The sequence below is a fragment of the Micromys minutus genome (assembly GCF_963924665.1).
Source record: "Micromys minutus genome assembly, chromosome: X".
Classification (NCBI taxonomy): domain Eukaryota; kingdom Metazoa; phylum Chordata; class Mammalia; order Rodentia; family Muridae; genus Micromys; species Micromys minutus.
Window position 1 is genome coordinate 74,570,194 of NC_137970.1, and position 17,791 is coordinate 74,587,984.

Genomic DNA, 17,791 nt, shown 5'->3' on the forward strand with positions numbered 1-17,791 from the left:
TCAGCGGCTCCAGCCACCCCGGCTCTGTGTCGGAGCCTTCTGGAACAATATTTGGAGCTCTTACAAGATGGTAGATATTGACAACAAAGAACAATTTGAACAGGATCAACATTTGGAAGATATTGAAGAAGTAGAAGAAGAAGAAACAGGTGAAGAAACAAAAATCAAAGAACATCAGCTAACTGTTCAGATGATGTGAAATCCTCAGATTCTTGCAACTCTTGGGAAAGACTTGATGGTCTGGTAGACACATCAACAGGACACATTGAAAGCTTATCTAAGGTAGTCAAAAGACGAGTGAATGCTCTCAAAAATCTGCAAGTGTGCACAGATAGAAGCCAAATTCTATAATCTCGAGAGAAAGTATGCTGCTATCAGCCTTTGTCTGATAAGTGATTTGAGATTATGAATGCAATTTATGAACCCACCGAAGAAGAATGTGAATTGAAACCAGATGAGGAAGATGAAGTTTCAGAGGAGTTTAAAGAAAAGGGCAAGATTGAAGATGAGAAAAATGATGAACTATAAGAAGGCCCAAAAGGAATTCCTGAATTTTGGTCGACAGTTTTTGAGAATGCTGATTTGCTCCGTGATATGGTTCAGGAACAAGACGAGCCTATTCTGAAGCACATAATGATATGAAAGTGAAGTTTTCAGATGCTGGCCAGCCTGTGAGTTTTATCTTTTTTTTTTTTTTTTTTTTTTAGGAAAGATAAACATTTATATTGAACGACTTTATTTTTTTTAAACAACTTTATTTTACAAAACAAAGATAAATGTACAGATTTTAAACATTTTTGCTGAAAATTATACATTTTTGTCAGTACTTTTTTTCAGATTTTAACATAATTTTTATATAAAACTATATGAATATATTTTTTAGTCAGTACTTGATTTTTTTCAAGGTTTGGTTATATGCCTTGAAAACGTAATAGTTACAATGAGCTAAAGTACATGTAAAAAAAATGTGACATGGAAATAGTTAAAGTTTTCTTGTTTTGTAATTTTTTTTTTGTTTTGTTTTGTTTTCTTTATTTCTTGGACTTCATAAAGTCTGTGAGTTGTTTCTGGGGGAATGCAAGCCACTGGGGTTAGCATCCCACTATCAGTGACTGCATATTATGTCTGTTCTTTTGTGGCTGGGTTATCTCACTCAGGATGATCTTCTCTAGATGCAGCCATTTTCTTAAGAATTTGGTTAAGTCATTGTTTCTGGTGGCTGAGTAGTATTCCATTGTGCAGATGTACCACAATTTTTGTATCCATTCGTCTTCTGAAGGACATCTGGGTTCCTTCCAGCTTCTGGCTATTATAAATAGAGCCGCTATGAACATTGTGGTGCATATATCTTTGTTGTGTATTAAAGTGTCTCTGGGGTATATGCCCAGAAGTGGAATAGCTGGGTCTTCAGGTAGTACTATATCCAATTTTCTGAGGTATCGCCAGACAGATTTCCAGAGTGGTTATATTAGCTTGCAACCCCACCAACAGTGGAGAAGTGTTCCTCTTTCTCCAGAGCCTCGCCAGCATCTGCTGTCATCTGAGTTTTGGATCTTGGCCAATCTGACTGGTGTGAGGTGGAATCTCAGGGTTGTTTTGATTTGCATGTCCCTGATGGCTAAGGATGTGGAGCACTTCCTCAGATGTTTCTCGGCCATTCGGTGTTCCTCAACTGAAAACGTTTTGTTTAGCTCTGTATCCCATTTTTTAATAGGGTTATTTGATTCTCTGGTGTCTAGCTTTTTGAGTTCCTTGTACACTTGGATATTAGGCCTCTATCTGATGTGGTGTTGGTAAAGATCTTTTCCCATTCTGTTGGTTGCCGTTTTGTTTTCTTGACGATGTCCTTAGCCTTACAGAAACTTTGCAATCTCATTAAGTCCCATTTGTTAATCTTTGACCTTAGAGCTTGAGCCATTGGTGTTTTGTTCAGGAAATTTTCTCCTGTGCCTATGTGTTCTAAGGTTTTCCCTACTTTCTCATCTAATAGTTTCAGTGTATCTGGTTTAATGTGGAGATCTTTGATCCACTTACACTTGAGCTTTGTACAAGGAGATAAGAAAGGATCTATTTTCAATCTTTTGCATGCTGAGTGCCAGTTGGACCAGCACCATTTGTTGAATAGGCTGTCCTTTTTCCATCGAATGTTTTTATTGCTCCTTTGTCAAAAATCAGGTGACCATATACATGAGGGCTCATTTCTGGATCTTCTATTCTATTCCATTGATCCACATGCCTATTTCTGTACCAGTACCATGCAGTTTTCAGCACAATTGCCTTGTAATATAGCTTGAGGTCAGGGATAGTGATTCCCGCAGATGTTTTTTTGTTGTTGAGGATGGATTTCGTTATTCTAGGTCTTTTGTTATTCCGTATGAAATTGCACATTGATCTTTCCAATTCCATGAAGAACTGGGTTGGAATTTTGATGGGGATTGCATTGAATCTGTAGATTGCTTTTGGTAGTATGGCCATTTTTAAGATGTTGATTTTTCCAATCCATGAGCATGGGAGATCTTTCCATTTTCTGAGATCCTCCTCAATTTCTTTCTTTAGAGGTTTGAAGTTCTTGTCATACAGGTCCTTCACTTGCTTAGTTAGAGTCACACCAAGGTATTTCATAGTTTTTGTAACGATTGTGAAGGGTACGTTTTCCCTAATTTCTTTCTCCACATGTTTGTCCTTTGAGTACAGGAAGGCTACTGATTTGTTTGAGTTAATTTTGTATCCAACCACTTTGCTGAACTTGTTTATCAGCTGTAGGAGTACTCTGGTGGAATTTTTGGGGTCACTCAAGTATACTATCATGTCATCGGCAAAGAGTGATGTTTTTATCTCTTCCTTTCCGATTTGTATCCCCTTGATCTCCTTTTGCTGTCCAATTGCTCCAGCCAGGACTTCCAGTACTATGTTGAATAGGTAGGGGGAGAGTGGGCAGCCTTGTCGAGTCCCTGATTTTAGTGGGATTGCTTCAAGTTTCTAGCTATTAAGTTTGATGTTGGCTGTTGGTTTGCTGTATATTGCTTTTATTATGTTTAAGTATGGGCCTTGGATTCCTATTCTTTCCAGGACTTTTAACATGAAGGGGTGTTGGATTTTGTCGAATGCTTTCTCAGCGTCTAGTGATATGACCATGTGATTTTGGTCTTTGAGTTTGTTTATATGGTGGATTACGTTGATGGATTTCCTTATGTTAAACCATCCCTGCATCCCAGGGATGAAGCCTACTTGGTCAAGATGAATGATCGTTTTGATGTGTTCTTGGATTCGGTTTGGGAGGATTTTGTTGAGTATTTTGCATCAATGTTCATAAGTGAGATTGGTCTGAAGTTCTCTTTCCTTGTAGGGTCTTTGTGTGGTTTAGGTACGAGGGTTATTGTAGCCTCAAAAAATGAGTTGGGTAATATTCCATCTGATTCTATCTTTTGGAATAGTTTGACGAGTATTGGTGTTATATCCCCAATAAATGTCTAATAAAATTCTGCACTGAACCCGTCTGGACCTGGGCTTTTCTTGGTTGGGAGGCTTTAGATGACTTCTTCTATTTCTTTAGGTGTTATAGGGTTATTTAAGTGGTTTACTTGGTCCTGGTTTAACTTTGGGACCTTGTATCTGTCTAGGAAAATATCCATTTCCTCCAGATTTTCCAATTTTGTGGAGTATAAGTTTTTGTAGTAGGATCTGATGATTTCTTGAATTTCCTCAGTTTCAGTTGTTATGTCACCACTTTCCTTTCTGATTTTGATAATTTGGATACTCTCTCTTTGCCTTCTAGTTAGTCTGGCTAGGGGTTTATCAATCTTGTTGATTTTCTCAAAGAACCAACTCTTTGTTTTGTTGATTTTTTCAATGGTTCTTTTTGTTTCTATTTGGTCTATTTCTGCCCTAATTTTGATTATTTCTTGCCGTCTACTCTTTTTGGATATATCTGCTTCCTTTTGTTCTAGGGCTTTTAGCTGTGCTGTCAGGTTGCTGATGTGAGCTCTCTCCAGCTTCTTTTTGGAAGCACTTAGGGCTATGAGTTTTCCTCTCAATACTGCTTTCATTGCATCCCATAGGTTTGGGTATGTTGTGTTTTCGTTTTCTCGGAATTCTAGAAAATCCTTAATTTCTTTCTTTATTTCTTCTTTGACCCTGCTATCCTTTAAAAGAGCGTTGTTTAGTTTCCATGTGTATGTGGGCTTTTTGTTGTCTTTGTTGTTGTTAAAGACCAGCCGTAGACCATGGTGATCTGAGAGGATGCATGGGAGTATTTCAATCTTCTTATATCGATGGAGGCTCGTTCTGTGTCCAATTATGTGGTCAATTTTTGAGAAGGTGCCATGGTGTGGTGAGAAGAAGGTGTATTCTTTTACTTTAGGATAGTATGTTCTGTATATATTTATTAATTCTAGTTGGTTCAAAGTCTCTGCTAGTTTTTCAGTGTCCTTGTTCAGTTTCTGTTTCCCGGATCTGTCCATTGGTGAGAGTGGGGTATTAAAGTCTCCCACTATTATTGTGTGGGGTGAAATGTATTTTTTGAGCTTTAGCAGGGTTTCTTTTATGAATGTGGGTGCTTTTGTATTTGGAGCATATATGTTAAGGATTGAGAATTCCTCCTAACAGATTTCCCCGGTAATGAGTAAAAAGTGTCCTTCCTTATCTTTTTTGATAACTTTAGGTTGGAAATTTACTTTATTCGATATTAGAATAGCCACTCCAGCTTGCTTCTTGGGGCTGTTTGCTTGGAAGTTTTTTTCCCACCCTTTTACTCTGAGATAGTGTCTGTCTCTGTCTCTGAGATGAGTTTCCTGTATGCAGCAAAAGGCTGGATTTTGTTTATGTATCCAGTCTGATAGTCTATGTCTCTTTATTGGGGAGTTGAAACCATTTATGTTAATAGATATCAAGGAATAGTTGTTTCTGTTTCCTGCCATTATTGTTTTTTTGGGTTGAGTTGTGTCTGTGATTTTTTCTTCTTTTAGTTTTCTTGTTTAGGAGTTTTCTTGTTTTTACTAGGCTGTATTTTCCCTCATTGTATTGGGTTTTCCACCTATAATTTGTTGTAGTGCTGGGTTTGTGGTCAGATATTTTGTGAATTTTGATTTGTCTTGAAATATCTTCGTCTCTCCATCGATGGTGATTGATAGTTTTGCTGGGTATAGCAGCTTGCGCTGGCACTTGTGCTCTCTTAAGGAGTGCATGATGTCTGTCCAGGCTCTTCTAGCTTTCATAGTCTCTGTTGAGAAATCGGGTGTGAGTCTGATTGGTTTGCCTTTATATGTTACCTGACCTTTTTCCCTTACTGCTTTTAGTATTCTTTCTTTACTTTGGGCACTTGATGTTTTTACTATTATGTGTCCGGAGGTATTTCTTTTCTGGTCCAATCTATTTGGAGTTCTGAAGGCTTCTTTTATCCTCGTGGTCATCTCATTCTTGAGGGTAGGGAAGTTTTCTTCTATGATTTTGTTGAAAATATTTACTGTGCCTCTTAGTTGATACTCTTCTCCCTCTTCTATTCCTATTATTCTTAGGTTCGGTCTTCTCATTGTGTCTTGGATTTCCTGGACATTTTGGGTTAGGAGCTTTTTGTTTTTTGCATCTTCTCTGGCTGTTTTGTCTATGTTTGCAATGTTGTCTTCTGCCCCCGAGATTCTCTCTTCGATCTCTTGTAATCTATTGGAAATGCTTGCTTCTGTGACTCCTGTTTTCTTTTTTTGGTGTTCTGACTCTAGGGTTATCTCTTTTAGCGTTTTCTTTATTGTGTCAATTTCTGTTTTAATTTCCCTCTTCCATTCCTTTATTTCTTTGGTTCTGTTTTCCTCTAGTTCTTTGAGTTTTTTTAGTGTTTTTCTTGTTTCTTCTTTAAAAGCTTCTGAATCTTTTTGCTTTTCCTCCCTTTCTTGTTTAAGTATCTCTATCAGCGTCTTGAGGTATGATTCCAGGTCTGTGTCTTCTTTTTCTGGAGTGTTTGGAATTCCGATGTTTGCTGTTATGGGAGAGCTGGTTTCTGGTGTTGCTAGATTGTCTTGGTTTTCTTGGGATATACTCTTTCGCTTTCCTCTTGCCATTTTGTTGTCAGTGATATGTTCTCGTCTTTCCCTTGTCTCTGGTCTGTGTCCCTGGTTCTCCACTGGTCCAGGTGTCAGATGGGTCGAGCCCTGTTTTATGCCTCAGAGTCGTTGGGTGTGAGCAGAAGTTCCAACATTCTGTTTCTGATTGCTGGATCAGGCACGGCAGGACAGGGCAAGGCAGGGGGTGCACTTTCCGTGTGTACTCCGCAGAGATCTCTCTGCTCCCGGCAGCCCAGATCTCCCACCCACCATTTGCTCAGCCTCTACGAGCCTCCGTTCCGGGTGGCAGATGGGCCTGGCTCTGCTCTGCGTCCTGAAGTCGCCTCCGGGTGGAAACAGAAGTTCTAATTTTCTGTTAACAATCGCAGTTGCTCAGCCTCTATGAGCCGCTGTTCCGGGTGGCAGATGGGCCAGGCTCCGCTCTGCGTCCGGAAGTCGCCTCCGGGTCAAAACAGAAGTTCTAATTTTCTGTTCCCAATCGCTGGATCGGGCAAGGCAGGGCAGGGAAAAGTTAGGGTGTGCACTTTCCGTGTGCACTCCGTAGAGATCTCTCTGCTCCCCTGCTGTCTAGGTCTCCCACTCACCAGTTGCTCAGCCTCTATGAGCCGCCGTTCCAGGTGGCAGGTGGGCCAGGCTCCGCTCTGCATCGGGAAGTCCTGTGAGTTTTATCTTAAAATTTCACTTTGAACCCAGTGAATATTTCACAAATGAAGTGTTAACAAAGACTTACAGGATGAGGTCAGAACCGGATGATTCTGATCCCTTTTCTTTTGATGGAGCAGGAATTATGGGTTGTACAGGGTGCCAGATAGATAGGAAAAAAAGGAAAGAATGTTACTTTGAAAACTATTAAGGAGCAGCAGAAACACAAGGGATGTGGGACAGTTCGTACTGTGACTAAAACAGTTCCCAATGATTCTTCCTTTAATTTCCCCCCCTCCTCCTGAAGGCCCTGAGAATGGAGATCCGGATGCTGCGGCTGATGCGATCCTGGCTGCTGAGGCCATACTGGCTGCAGACTTTGAAATTGGCCACTTTTTCTGTGAGTATATAATCCCCACAAGATCAGTGGTATACTTCACTGGAGACGCTATTGAGGACAATGTCAATGATTATGATGAAGAAGGTGAAGAAGCTGATGAGGAAGGGGAAGGAAGGGGAGGTGAGGAAAATGATCCAGACTATGACCTAAAGAAGGATCAAAACCCAGCGGAGTGCAGGCAGCAGTGAGCAGTGAGTGGCCTTGAGGACCGCCTCCCTGTGACAGCCTACACATGACTCAGGTACTTACAGCTTTATGGCTTTGCGTTTTCTTGGCAGAGTCAGTAAGATTTTAAGGGAAAGGATATTATTATTTTAAAGACCAATTTGTTCTACCTAACATCCTAACTGTAGCTCTGTCAGATACATTAATGCATACATCCTCTCTAATGCATGGTCATTTATTGCTGCAGTTTGGTTCTTCTGGAACATTTTCATCATGTAGCTATTGGAGTACAATTATAAAAACCAATCGTTACACATGCTTGGGGTAGCTGTTTCTTTCCTAAAGAACCAAAGTTGTTTTCAGCTGGAAGAAGAGGTTGAAGTCTGCCCGCATTGGCTGTGCTTTCTGTTATATTTAAAGATAGAAGCACAAGGCACATCATTTGAAGAATAAAAATTGTGGTTAAGAATTTCCAGTAAAATCAAACTTAATAACTGAGAATATTAAGGAATTTTTATGTTTTTAATGATATAACTAAATTCAACTCATGTTTATAGCAAAGGGAACAAACCCTAGGTTCTCTTCATTGTTAAATGATAGTATTTAATGTACTTTGAAAATTAACCTCCATTAACTAAATATTTTCTTTGTGGTAGGGCCTGCCTTCTGCTTTCCTGGAAAAGATGAATATACATCATTTGAACCTATTTTGAGATTTTTCTGTTGTTTGTTTGCCTAGTTTTGTTTTTATAGCCTCAGATAAAAATATGACACAATTTTAGCTCTCAAGGATGCTGTCTCAGTTTGTACCAATTTATGCTAATGCAGAGGGTTAGTTGGAATTCATGGATGCCTAGTTTTCTATATTGAACAATGTTGGAGGAGATAATACACATGTACTTTTTAAAAAAGTGATGTGGTATAGTTATTTGAACCTAACAGTGGAATTGCACTTGTTAGAACTGAATACCTTTTGACTGTTTATTCTGTCCTCAGTGCTGAGGATGAGGAGTCTCATGAGCCCTGCTGTTTACTGTGCAGCACTAAGGTGGGTGGTACTGTTGGTTCAACTACCTCAGCTCTGTTAAGGCATATTGAGATCTCACTAACTCACTCAGTCTTACAAAATGCTCGAAAAAATTGGGCCTCTATACCATGAGTGTGATATTCAGCAGCATATTCACAACAAGTTAGATAATTAAACTGGAGAATGAAGTTTAAACACTTCTATCTACCTCTGAGCGTGTGGCTCCTATTTTAGTGGGAATGAACAAAAGTATTGTATGATCTCAAGAGATTAAAGGGTTCGGTGGTTTTTTTTTTTTTTTTTTTTTTTTTTTTTTTTTGAGTTAGCTTTTTACCTCCCTTCAGATATTTCAAGTGACCACATTGTAATAAATCCTAAGGTGTTAATGAGGCAGGGGAGCGTGGCATTAAGTTATAGACTATGAGAGCCACATTTACAATACCTCAGGCTAATTACTGTTCACTTGTGGGAAGGAATAGTTTTAATGGGGTATATTAATTGGATTATACTTGGAGGAAAGTTCCTGCTGTTAATAAAATTTCCATTGAGGAAAAATGTTTTTGTAAGTGATAGTTCTTTTGTGAGATTTTAGTATTAAGCTCTTAGAATGTGAACAGATTTTTCTGAGATTTTTTAACTACTGGAAATCTTTAACCAATTATATTTTATTTTGAAAATGATTTGGTTGCTTTATCTTAGATGGTTTGTGCTACTTTCTGTAATCATAGTTCATTTAAACACAGCCTTTTATTAAACATTAAAGTTTGTAACGTAAAGATAGAATCTCATTTTCAGTGAACTTACAGACTAGTGCAATCGTCCCTTTCTTCTGTAGGAAGTAACTGTTCCCACTCGAAGAGGTATCTGGCTCTTGTATAATGGGAAAGTGCTGTGTGGAGCATCAGGAGTCAGTGTGTATTATGGCATCTGTTAGTTCCCAAATGGTTCTATTCTCTTCTAGATGTCTGAAATAGGTAATCTGAAATTCTTAATAAAATAGGATCTAATTTTATATATATATATAAAAGAAACTGTAAAGAATTGTTCAGTTTCCATGAGTTTCTGTTGTTTCTGTTGTTGAAATTCACTTGAATTTCATAGTAGTCTGGTTGTTTAAATTTTTTTGTATCTGTTGAGGCATGCTTTGTAGCTGAGTATATAGTCAGTTTTGGAGAACATTCCATGAGGTGCTGATTTTATTTTGGGTGAGATTTCTATAGATATATGATAGATCCTTTGGGTTCATAACATCTATTCCATTATTTCTCTATTTTTCTCTGGGTAACCTGTTCATTGATTAGAGTGTGGTTGACTTAGTCAGGGTTTCTATTCCTGCACAAACATCATGACCAAGAAGCAAGTTCGGGAGGAAAGGGTTTATTCACTTTCACATTGCTGTTCATCACCAGAGGAAGTCAGGACTGGAACTCAAGCAGGCCAGGAAGCAGGAGCTGTGGCAGAGGCCATGGAGGGATGTTACTTACTGGCTTGCTCCCCCTGGCTTGCTCAGTCTGCTTTCTTATAGAACTCAGGTCTACCAGCCCAGGGATGGCACCACCCACAATGGGCTGGGCCCTCTCCCCTTGATCACTAGTTGAGAAAATGCCTTACAGCTGGATCTCATGGAGGCATTTTCTCAACTGAGGCTCCTTTCTCTGTGATAACTCCAGCTTGTGTCAAGTTGACACCAAACCAGCCAGTACAGGGGTATTGAATTCTCACACTATTAATTTGTGAGGTTTGACATGTGATTTAAGTTTTAGTTGTTTCTTTTAAAATGTGGGTGCACTTTCATGTGGGGCTTACATGTTGAGACTTTACATATTGTCGTAGTGATTTTTCCTTTGATGAGTTTGAAGTGTTCTTCCCTATTTCTTGATTGAAAGTCGATTTCATTAGCTATTAAAATAACTAATCCAGCTTTGTTCTTGTGTCCACTTGCTTGGAAACCTTTTGTTCCAGCCCTTTATTCTGAGTTAGTGTTTATCTTTTTTGCTCAGGAGTGTTTCTTGTTTGTAGTGGAACGATGGGTCCTGTTTTCTCATCCATTCCAATAGTCTGTGTCTTTTTACTGGGGAATTGAGTCCACTGATATTGAGAAATATTAATGACCAGTGATTTTTAATCCTGTTAGTTTGGTATGTGTGTTTCCCTTTTTGTGGTTTTGTTGGTGTGAGATTATTTATTTCCTCTGCTTTCCGTGTGTAGTTAGATTCCTTGGAATGTAGTTTTCCTTCTAGTAACTTCTCAAGTGCAAACTTGTACAGCCACTTTGGAAATAAAGTGGTTTCTCAGAAAATTGGCACTCGATCTATCTTAAGACCCAGCTATACTACTCCTGGGTATACACACCGAGGATGATCTATTCTATCACAAAGACACGCACTCAGCTATGTTCATAACAGCTTTCTTCATAATAGTCTGAAACTGCAAATAACCTAGATGTCCCTCAGCTAAAGAATGGAGAAAGAAGATATGGTACATTTACACAGTGGAATATTACTTAACTGTAAAAAAGAAAAAACATCATGAAATTTGCAGGCAGAAGAATGGAACTAGAAAAAAAAAATCATCCTCAGCAAGGCAGCCCAGTCCCTGAAGGAAATACATGATAAGTACTAATTTATAAGTGGGTATTAGCTATTAAGTAAAAGATATTCAGACCACATATGGATCTCCCTAGGAGGGAAAACTGGAACAGATGTTGTGGGTAGATTGGTGGACAGGTGGAGATGAGAACAGGGGGGATCAGGTCAGAGGAGGATGGAGGGAGAGAGTACTAGAAAAAAACTGGAATTAGTATTTGAAGATGAAGTAAAACTACAGTGAAATGGAAATTCCCAGGAATCTACTATAGTCTCCACATTAACTAGTGAAGACTCCTAGCTATGTGGGACATGGAGCCTGAACTGGCCATCTCCTGTCACCCAGCAAGTTTTCCAGTGGAAGGATTGGGACATCAACCCAGTCACAAAACCTTCAACATACAATTTGTTCTGCCTGTGTGCTGTGTTGGGGTAAGAGTGATACAAAAACTATGAGAGTGGCTGACCAGGGCTGGTTCAACTTGAGACCCATACCATGAGAGGGACACAGCTCCTCAGACTTCCTGAATAGCCAGGAACCCAAAGCTGGATAACCCAGAGACCTAGGATAGAACCAAACACAACTGGAAAAGTAAACCAGTGTTATGATTTCTAGTGATGTTCTGTTATATTTGTAGACATTTACCTAGTCCAGCTGTCTTTAAAAAGACTTACTTCCAGCAACAGATGTTGACTGGAGCAAACACAGAGTTCTACAACTAAACATTAAGCAGAGCTTGGAGAATCCTGTGGGTGGGGGGAAGAATCAGGTGAACTAGAGGAGTCAAGGATACCACAAGAACACCACAAGAACACAGCCCACAGAATCATCTGACCTGGACTCATAAGGACTTGCAGAGGTCATGAAGCCTGCATGGGTCTGACCATGGTCCTCTGCATGTGTCATGGTTGTGTAGCTTGGTGTTCTTGTGGCATTCTTAACAGTAGGAGCAAAGACTGTGACTCTTTTACCTGTGTTTGGAACCCCTTTTATTTTCTTATTGGTTTACTTCATCCAGCCTTACTATGAAGGGAGGTGGTTAGTCATATTGTCACTTGCTATTCCATGTTTAATTGATATCCCTGGGAGACCTGACCTTTTCTGGAGAGATACAGAGGAGGCAGAGTGGATCTGAGGGAGAGGGGAGGTCAGGGGGAGGGACTTGGAGGAGAGAAGGAAGGAGAAACTGAGGTCAGGATGGAAGATATGAGAGAATAATACATACATACATACATACATGCATACATATATACATACATACATACATACATACATACATACATAAAACAAACAGATACAAGGCAAACAAGATGATCTTCACAGTCTCCAAGGATGGATGTACACTAAGGTAGATGGTCACCAGTGCAGCCCAGATCAGCATCTCACATTTTGGGCCACTGTCTGTGCCTCATTGGCTGAGTCAATAGAGTGATTTTGCGCTGTTTGTTTCTTAACTTGCTAGGATAATGGGGTGCATAATCAAATTACTTGAGATATCTGTGATTTTCTTTATATTTATGTTAATGTATCTGGCAAAAAGAAAAGTTACCACATTAATTTTTAATGAAATGCCTCCCGAGCACAATGGGCATCTGATAAATTGAAATTAATCCTGATTCTTTAATATTGTAACATTCTTCTGTAGTCACAGTAATGGTTGTGATGTGGACACAGGAAGCTTGGTAAGGTGAGTAATTAATCTTTTTTATGTTTCTAGACAGTGGTCATACATTCTAATTTTGCCAGTTGTCCTTATAGTGAGTGTTTATACTATCCCTTATACTCTCAAATACATCTCGATCTGGCTCTTTTCACTGAGTAAGGCAAATTACAGCAATTAAAATGTAATATCAGATCAGATGGCTCAGCAGGTAAGAGCACAGGTTGCTCTTCTAGAGGATCAAAGTTCAATTCCAAGGACCCACATGGCAGTTCACAACTGGCCATGTATGTGGTACACAGCCACTGTTGTGACATTTGAATGTTGTCCCTACATATAGAATGCTTCACTAGGTATCAGATATGATGACACCACGAGTGTTATGTCAGCATTCTCGCCTAGCTGTGTACAAATATTTATCATTATTGAGAAGTATAGAGGGTGGTTCTGATGCTTTGATCAAGAATCTGTTTACTGATGCTGAAGGTTCTTGCCCTTAATTAGTTTGTTATCTACCAATAAAGTTGCCAATAGCCAATGACTGAGCATGGGGCAAGAGTCTGAAAGTTATGCAAGTAGGACACAGGAGAATCAAGAGACATGGGGGGAGAGAGAGAGAAGGGAATGAGTAATGGAGGAGATACAGCCAACTAGCCATGTGAGTGGCCACGGCCCTGACTGGGCCTGGGGTAGCTTTAGGAGTGCCCAGTCATTGTGTTGGCCAAGGCACTTTAAGAATAACTGGTGTGTGTGTGTGTGTGTGTGTGTGTGTGTGTGTGTGTGTGTGTGTGTATTTTCTATTTGCAGATCTGAGACAGTTCCTGGGTGGGTGCATGCCAGTGACCAGCCAGGCACACAGAGCAGTGTAGAGAAAACTACACACTACAAAGAAAGAAATATTCACTGAAAAAAGGAACGCCTAATTATTACTGTTATGAATAATTCACTGAATGTTAATAATATACATGGCAGACGTAGTAAATGCATCAGAACTTACAGTACTTCTGACCTTGTCATCTATATCAAATTCCATTCCCTTATCCTTACACCCAGATCCGCTGTGTTGCTCGGTGGCCTTTAAAGGAGGTGTGATTATAGTGCTAAGGGTAACTACTGACTGAATGGCAAATGCACCTGACACTGTGCTAAGCTCTTTATAGGGAGTACCTTCTTTGAAGGGCAAAGATAGAAATTGGGAAAGTTCTTCTCTTGCCCAGAAATATGCAAGTACAGAATTTTTGGTTTAATATTTAAACATGCTAAGGGGACCAGGGCAAAATATTTTACTATATATAAATGTTGATTCACTAAATTCCAGATTAATTTTGAAGCTAACATGCCTGTGGCATTTTATAGTCATTTTAAATCACAGTGAAATTTTTGATCTAAGGGATGAACTAGGCATGGAATTTCATTTCAATGATTTTCTTCTTTGAATTACCTTCTAGCATAGTATGCATCTCTGACCATTTTCCCTCTGTTCTTGGTAAATAAAGTAATGTCTGCCTATGTACACTGATGGCATAATTTAAAACCTGATGCCCACATAACTCAGCTAGACAACATAAGCAGAGGCGCTGAGCTGCAGCCTAGCAAATGTAATTTGCACATATATATATATATATATATATATATATATATATATATATATATATATATATATATATCTTAACTTGAGGCTGAGAGACTGGATGACAACTGCTGTTTCAATGTCATTTTAAGAACCATGAAAAACTAGACCTAAACTTACATATGTGCAAGATGTTTACTTATTCAGAAAAGTGAATTATTTCCAAGTCACTGAAACCGCAAATTGTTAAGAAAAAAAAAGCCTTTGTACAATGGACTTTTGTTTGTGAAGTATACTCTGAGAAAAGGGGGTAACCACAAGGCTTGGTTAAAAAGATGAACTACATCATTTCTTGCCACCTTCAATGTAAAACAGTGACCAAGTAAACTATTTACTCTGTCTATGTGTACTAATAGTGCAGCCCCTTCCTGGTCTCCCACATAGCTATTCCTGTCTCTACCAACTATGCATACCAATTGCTTGTTCCCTTAAAATTCAGCTCTAATACATGTAAAAATAAATCAGAAAATCAAAATCTACCAAGTCTGATGGTCCCAAATATCATGTTTGATTTTCCATAATGTACCTTTCATTCTCTAGAAGAACATTAACAGTGAGAATGTGCCATCAAATAAAAGAATGCACCACACGGATGTGATGGCTTAATGGTAAAATGCTTGCTGTAGAAAAACGAGGACAAGTTTAGATCCAAATAGCCATATAAAAAGTTTGAAGTGATTGTATACATGCTGGTAATCTGTATTATGAATAACAAAAATAAAAGGATTTCTGGTGTGTGACCACAGCATCAGAAAGGAATGTGATAGAGCAAGAGTGTGTAGAGGTTCCTCCATCTTGTATTCTTTTTTTTTTTTTTTTTTGCAAACATAAACGGTATACTTTATTAAAAATAATATTGTAACACAACAACTTAGTAACGACAAATCAAATAATGTAACAAGATATGGACAAAACTAATAAAGAGGCATTGCTGCAGCTCGCACTAGTCACCTCCTTTAAACGGGAAAAGCTGCTAGCCTAGGGGTTTTGGCCCCATCTGCACAATACAGGAAGACAGAATTGGTTCAAACAAACAAACCACCTATGTTTAAAGCTACCTTCACAATGGAGCACTACTCAGCCATCAGAAACAATGACTCTATGAAATTCTTAAGAAAATGGATGCATCTAGAGAATATCTTCCTGAGTGAGATAACCCAGTCACAAAAGAACATACCTAATATGCAGTCACTGATAGTGGGATGCTAACCCCAGAAAGCTCTGAACACCCCAGAAACAACTCACAGACTGTGTGAAGTCCAAGAAAAGAAAAGAAACGAAAAAAACATTATGTTTACTCCTTACACACCAAGAAAACTATTACTAATTCCGGGTTACATCCTGTTTTACATGTACTTTATGCTCATTGTAAATAGTAAGACCTTAATGTACACTATCAAACTTTTAAAAAAAATCAAGTACTGACAAAAATGTATTCATATGCTTTTATGTAAAAATGCTTAAAATTTGTACATTTATCTTTGTTTTTTAAAACTAAAGTTGCTCAATTGAAAAATAAAATAAAATAAAGCATAAAATATTAAAAAAAAAAGCTACCTTCAAATAACTGAATGAGATTTCTCTAGGACCAGAGCTCAAGCAGAGATGGTTAAAGTGCTATCAGTGTTGAGAACTACAAGTCTAAAGTAATCAACAATATAAAAATGTCCTCAAAACAAAAATCAGTAAACTGACCAGATCATTTCTTTCATCTCAGAAAAAGAGAGGAAGGACAGGCATCTGCTTCCTCCTGTTCTTTATCCATTGTTTGGCTGTATTCATTGTCTGCTGTTTTAATAAATAGCAAAAAGTGAAAGTTAAAACAAGCTTACCCGAATGGAAGTTCTCACTGGTTTACACTTACACTCTTTTAAACCAGGGTAGCCTTCAGAAACAATCTCACATTTTAATTTTGCATAGACTCTTATTTGTTCAACCAAGGGCAGCCAATAAGATGTACTGGAAAGTATTTATTAGCATGAGCTATGTAACTGTATTTATTCTGTGCTTTCTGGTGCAGAGGAAGATCTGACAGAACAAGTGTGGAGACCTAAATGCTTCCTCTAAAGTTGTCAAAGCCTCCTTTCCCAAGATAAGCATCTTCAAAGTCAAGTGCATGAACAAAACTTTTTTCATTAAAAATGCATACAAAGTATTTTGTCTGCAACTGTACTACATTCTTTTCGACTCTCCATTAGGAGATTCAGTAGTAGTTATTTATCCCAAAACTTTTCCTCATTTTTCAGGTTTGAAGAAAGTATCATGTCAAGTATGAAAATGAACTTTTCCTTCAGGTCTCAAATTCAGTGAATCCCATTCCTTCGGATTCTTGTCAGGACTTTATGTCAATTTCAACTCCTTCATTTTTGTCCTCAAGGGTCTCTGTCAGGCTGTGTGGACTCACATCTTCAAGAGCTGCCAGATCAATAGGTGGGAGAGGGTTCCTCCAAAACTGGAATGTATTAATACTGCCAAAACTCTTCATTGGGCTGGCTGTGCATGCCTTCGGCTCCCTGAGGGCTGCCCTCAACCCGGTCGCCACCGCCCTCGGCCCGACTGACTCAGGGTTCCCCCTGCTCGCCAGGAGGTGGATCTCTGGGCTCCAGGCCACATCTCTGCAGCTCCTGTCCGTCGTCCCCACCGCCGCGTCGCTTTCGGGGCGCAGACGCAGGCTCTGCCATGGTCCCCGTGTCCCCCTGGCGCTTGAGGGGCCGAGCCGCCCCAGACTACGGAACCCAGAGCGGTGGCTCCTCAGGGAAGTCCCTGAGCAGGAGCGGCTTCCAAGGCACGCGGAACGTTAGCGGCTCAGCCGCAGGCCGCTTGGCCATGGGCCAGGGATGCGGGTCGCGTGGGCAGCAGCCGGAGGGCAGAGGGCAGCACGGAGCTGGGGCAGGACATTGGGGAAGCCTCAGCATAGCACCGGAGATTCGAACCTGGCTCCATCTTGTATTCTTACTGAGGCCTGAAGTGGAAATTTCCCGTTTTATTAGGGACTTGCTTGTGTCATGTGATGTTTTTCTGGTAACTGTATTATGAGAGGATGGATGCTTTTGCTGAAGCAGACACATGAAATGTTGCTTTACTGAGAACAGATACGTGGTGGGGTTTGTTTGTTTGTTTTGTTTTGTTTTTCTGGACGTTGCCTGGGAAGGGGTCGTGTGATGTTTACTAGGTGGTTACTTGAGAGAACATGTGATGCTCAGAAAGGATATAAACATAACCCAACAGACAGTGGATGACGCTGTACAGTATTGGTTTGCCTTGCCACTCTTTACCTGGGCTTTGCTGACAATGGCCTCCTTTGACTACACAATGATCTTTGCTGATCTTTCTTTATTGTCACTCTGTAGAGAAGAACACACCAATGAGCTTCTGGTAGTGTTCCAGAGGCTTGTTGCTGCTTCCAAGGATTCAGGCAGACTGGGCCTCAGACTTTCTCCTGGATCAAACTTTCATTGCTAGTTAGTGAATGGTGCCTGGAAATGAATGGAGCTCCCGCTGCTGATTCACGTGAACTAGGCTGCTGATATCCTGATGGTGCAGATTGGGTTCACTCCAAGGAACTGTTTCTAATCAGATCTACACCCTCCTTTGCTCTATTAACCTTTCCTTCCCACTACCTCTGGTG

At 39.6% G+C, this 17,791-nt stretch overlaps 2 pseudogenes across 2 annotated transcripts; one reads left to right on the forward strand and one right to left on the reverse strand.

The window, feature by feature from the left end:
* The first annotated feature begins 67 nt into the window (after window positions 1-67).
* Window positions 68-7,283, forward strand: LOC308414572 (nucleosome assembly protein 1-like 1; annotated as a pseudogene). Its single transcript has 2 exons — window positions 68-671; window positions 6,712-7,283. The product of its transcript is annotated as a nucleosome assembly protein 1-like 1 (transcript).
* A 9,212-nt stretch (window positions 7,284-16,495) lies between these two features.
* Window positions 16,496-16,991, reverse strand: LOC308414507 (uncharacterized protein C9orf40 homolog; annotated as a pseudogene). The gene has a single exon. The product of its transcript is annotated as an uncharacterized protein C9orf40 homolog (transcript).
* Window positions 16,992-17,791: the final 800 nt, after the last annotated feature.